The sequence below is a fragment of the Lynx canadensis genome, chromosome D4 (genome assembly GCF_007474595.2).
Source record: "Lynx canadensis isolate LIC74 chromosome D4, mLynCan4.pri.v2, whole genome shotgun sequence".
In the NCBI taxonomy this organism is placed as follows: domain Eukaryota; kingdom Metazoa; phylum Chordata; class Mammalia; order Carnivora; family Felidae; genus Lynx; species Lynx canadensis.
The window spans coordinates 79,179,597-79,184,729 of NC_044315.2; the positions used below are offsets into that span (position 1 = coordinate 79,179,597).

The 5,133-nt window shown below is 45.5% G+C and overlaps 1 long non-coding RNA gene across 1 annotated transcript; it reads left to right on the top strand.

Moving 5' to 3' along the window:
• Positions 1 to 225: 225 nt before the first annotated feature.
• Positions 226 to 2,134, top strand: LOC115499770. The gene is made up of 2 exons (XR_003964288.1): positions 226 to 435; positions 532 to 2,134. It is a non-coding gene; the product is annotated as an uncharacterized LOC115499770 (long non-coding RNA).
• Positions 2,135 to 5,133: the final 2,999 nt, after the last annotated feature.

Genomic DNA, 5,133 nt, shown 5'->3' on the forward strand with positions numbered 1-5,133 from the left:
TGTTGGGCTGAGGTGCCCCGTTGGTGAGGGCTCAGCGCTACCAAGACTCAGAGTGAATGTGGCAATGCGCAAACCCACAGCCCGCGGGGACCCGGATGCACAGGATATGGGCATGTCTCTACCTACTGTGCAGGTGTAGACTCATAGGCTGAGTGCGGAGGCAGTTTGCCCAGGGTCCTACCTCTGCCCTCTTTTGCATTTCAGGTGGCCACCTGCAAGGCTCGAGATGACCTTGTTTTCCCTTCCCGTGAGGAACCCGGGCTGCAATCCTGCAACCACACGGGGCAGGCCCACCTCCAAGGTTCCGAAAACCCGAGAGGAAACCCTCAAACGTTGCAATAGCATACTTCACCTCTTTGAGTAAGATGCCTCCCTTCTCGGACATCTCCTTGCTTCTATTTCAGGCTCAGTACCTGCCTGCTATCAGAATAACAGGTAAGTCAATTTTCATCATGAGTAACTGAAAGGGTAGCCGTCGAGCCACAGGGGACCGGAGAACTAATCCTGGTTCTTTCTCTATCTCTTTCTAAGACCTTGAGAACCTCCCTCCCTTCCCTGGACTAAAACAAGGGGGTCATCCTGGATCATCTGTAAAGGCTCGGCTGGAAACACCTTGTAAGTTAAGATGCATTCATACTAACGTGTGAATGACTGCTTACCGCTGAAAAACTCAACCTCCATCATGAGAACTGCAACTTAACAAAGAAAAACATTTCCAGTTATATTTGGACTAGAGAAAGGACAGTCCTGCAGCAGTCGTTTAGCAACAAAGGCTGGTCATCAGGCTCCTTTAAGTGGCAAGGGAAAGAAGCTAATATTGATTGGACAATTTATGTATCTTTCCCTAAGAACATCACAACCCTTACAACATTGGAAGAGGGTGACCACCCATTTTCAGACAAGAAAACTGAGGCTCAGAGGTGTTAAGGAACTCGGTCAAGGTTACCCAGTGGTTGAGTGGTGGAGACCTGAATTGGGTCCAGGTGGCTGACCCCTCACTGTCCCCCTGCTTTCCACCCCATGCAAGGGGCTTAATGGACACCCTTCCATCTCCACTCTCCAGCCTAGAAAGGTCTCCTGGACACATTGATTTTTGTGTGTGTGTTCTTAACGCATTTGCAGAATCTGAGACCCCGGCTGCAAAGAGGGGTCAGGAATGAGAAGGCAGACTCCTTTCAGCAGCTCCGGTCTTGAGACTATTTCCCGCCGTCTGCACTGCCTTCTTTGGTGCCTCCTTATTTACCACCCACGGTAATGGTTCAGCCACATCTCCAGCTCATCCATTTCCAGAGCCCTGGTCAGAGGTGGGTCACGAAGGTGAGCACGGAAATTGGTAGATTCAGAGAGATTAATTTCCAGCCCTCCTCCTGAGTGCGATGGTCGCTTAACTGACCTTCCTGCCTGTGGTCTCGAAGCCCCTCCCAGTGCAGCCTGTAAAAGGCTACAAAACGACATGCCCTCAAGCACAAGCTGCAAATCTTCAGTGGCCCCTTACTGCCATCACAAGAAATTCCCCAGAGCGTCTGTGGTTCAGCCACAAGCTGCATTTCAAGTCTGAGCTCTCGCTGCCTCATTTGCCCCACTCCCTGGGAATGCGAGCCTAGCCTGTTGGCTGTAAGTGTTCTGTGCTCGCCTCCCCGCGGCCCGTGCCCTGTCCCTTGTTCCCAGTTCCCAGCCCAGACCGTCCTGCAGGTCCCCAGCCCGCCACAGAGCCGTCTCCCGTGGACAACGCTGAGAACCACGAGCCTCATGTTTGTGCTGGTGACATTGTCCTTGTCCCACCTGCTCTGGATCTCTCCTCTCTCACCACTACCCCTGACCCTGACCCTCACCCCACTAAAGTCTGTGAGCTCCGAAGAGACGATGACTTTTTAAAATTCATTTCAGGGTCCCTGATCCTAGCAAAGCACCGGGCACGCAGTAGGTCTCAGTAAATGCTTGTGAATGAGGGAAGCCAAGTAAAAAGAACTCATTAGCACGAACCATCTCTTCCTCAGTCGAGCCCCACACAGACCCCGGCAGGAAGGATTACCGCTTGGCGGTGGTCTTAGGGCTACAATTTTGCTGTCATACCCAAACGCAGTGCCTGAAAGCTTTTACTTTTTTTTTTTTAAATATATTTTATTTTATTTTGTTCTGTTTTATTGTGTTTTATTTTATTTTTAAAGTTTACTTCTCTCATTTGAGAGAGAGTGCGCACACACGACAGCAAGGGAGGGGAAGAGAGAGAGAGAGGAGGGAGAGAATCCCAAGCGGGTCCCACACTGTCAGCACAGAGCCCAGTGTGGGCCTCGATCCCACAAACCGGGAGATCGTGACCTGAGCTGAAATCGAGAGTCAGATGCTCAACGGCCTGAGCCACCCAGATGCTCCTGAAGTTTCTGTTTTATACAAGTGCTTGTGTCCCTTCCGGTGATCGCAGCCTCCATCCCAAACCACTCCTGCTCACCGGCCCTGGGAGGACCCAGAAGCTTCTCAGAGAAGCCACGCAAACCCCGGGGGGCTCACTGATGCCACCTGCAGACTCACCTGACAGCCTCCGGCCAGCCGTGCCTTCTGGGTTCTGCCTGACAGGTGCCAGCTGCCACTGCCGAGGGCACAAGAGGGAGACCAGAGTGAGGCCGTGGGGACCACGGCAGCCTGTGCATTCTTAGCACCTGCCCGGCTGACGTCACTTCCAGGCTTTGCGCCCGCAGATGTTGAGATTTCTTGGCCCACCCGAATAACAGGATCAGGTTTATTAGTTTGCAGCCTCCAATCCATCTCGACCGCTGTTCTCAGCCCCGGGTTCATCACCCCGGCACCCATCTGGTGACCCCTTTGAAAGGTCCTTTGACACACGTCTCCCCCTCAAATCTGCTTCATTCCTGGCGGTGAGCAAAGAAGCCAACGCTCGTTGAGAAAGGTCAAATGCCCGCACTGTGTTTGTTCACGAGGGTGATATTTCGCCAAAGAGCAGATGTTTCCTAAATGATAAATAGGGACAGCCGCTCCCCGCGGGTCTCGGGAGAGGGAAAGTTCTCCACTCCGTATGCAGCACAGGCGCCAGCGAAGGCCGGGAGGGGAGGGAGGGCAGAGTTTAATTCATTAGGATACATGCATCGCGATGCAGTACCCGTCCGAGAAATGGATACTGCACCTAGTACACGGTGTGTCCTCCACGAAAGCTCAGATGATAACCTGAATAGCCCTCATCTGCTGAACACTTGCTGTATGCCTGGCGGTCTGCTAAATTCTTAAACACATCTTCCTGAGTCCCCGTCGCAACGCCATGAGCAAACAGGCTCAGAGAAGTCGAGCTGCTCATCCGAGGTCACCCAGCCGCTATGTGACGCATGTCAGGCACGTCTGGGCGCAGGGTCTGAGTTCTGAACCACCGTGGCACAAGGGCTTGGAGCCTGATAACTCCTGGCCTGGCTATGAGCTTTGCCTTGAGCCAACCAGGTACAGGGTAGGAACTCAGAAATAAATAACCTGCAGGCAGAGGACGTCAGCTGCCCGTGTAGCCTCGGAGAAGGGTTACACACCTTACGGTCGCACAGATTTGAGTTTGGACATCATTCTCTCCACTTTCTAACTGTATGATTGGCCACAGGAATAACTGCGTTTCTGACCCTTATATTCCTCCTCTATAAAATGGGCTGGTTGATAACATATCACAGGATTAGCACAGGCATCAAATAAGGAGAGATAGATGATGGATAGATGATAGATAGAAGATAGATGATAGATAAGCAATAGATAGATAGATAGATAGATAGACGATAGATAGAAGATAGATGATAGATAAGTGATAGATGATAGATAGATAGATGACCTAGATAGATAGACATAGATAGATAGATGACATAGATAGATAGATAGATGATAGATAGATAAGATAGATAGATGACATAGATAGGTAGATAGATGACCTAGATAGATGATAGATAGATAGACAGATGATAGATGGTAGATAGATAGATAGATGACATAGATAAATAGATAGATAGATATGTAGATAAATAGATGATAGATAGATGATAGATAGATAGATGATAGATGACATAGATAGATAGATAGATAGATGACATAGATAGATAGATAGATAGATGACATAGATAGATAGATAGATAGATAGATAGATGATTGATAGATGATAGATAGATAGATAAATAGATAAAGATAGATAGATGATAGATAGATAAGATAGATGATAGATAGATAGATAGATGATAGATAGATGACATAGATAGATAGATAGATAGATGATAGATAGATGATTGATAGATGATAGATAGATAGAGATAGATAGATGATAGATAAGATAGATAGATAGATGATAGATGACATAGATAGATAGATGATAGATAGATGATTGATAGATGATAGATAGATAAAGATAGATGATAGATAGATAGATGATAGATAAGATAGATAGATGACACAGATAAGTAGATAGATGACGTAGATAGATGATACATAGATAAATAGATAGATAGATAGATGATAGATAGATAGATGAGATAGATAGATAGATAGATAGATAGATAGATAGATAGATAAATGACCTAGATAAATAGATAGATATGTAGATAGATAGATGATAGATAGATGATTGATAGATAGATGATAGATAGATAGATAGATAGATGATAGATGACATAGATAGATAGATAAATGACATAGATAGATAGATAGATAGATGATTGATAGATGATAGATAGATAGATAGATGATAGATGATTGATTGATTGATTGATATATAAATGGATAGATAGATGATAGATAGATGATAGATAGATGATTGATTGATTGATTGATAGATAGATGATAGATAGATAGATAAGATAGATAGATGATAGATAGATGACATAGATAGATGATAGATAGATGATAGATAGATGATAGATAGATAGATAAGATAGATAGATGATAGATAGATGACATAGATAGATGATAGATAGATGATAGATAGATGATTGATTGATAGATAGATAAGATAGATGATAGATAGATGATAGATAGATGATTGATTGATAGATAGATAAGATAGATGATAGATAGATAGATAGATGACATAGATAGATAGATAGATAGATAGAAAGAATGGGGGCATACTAGGTGTTCAGTGAACGTTAGCAGCTATTATCG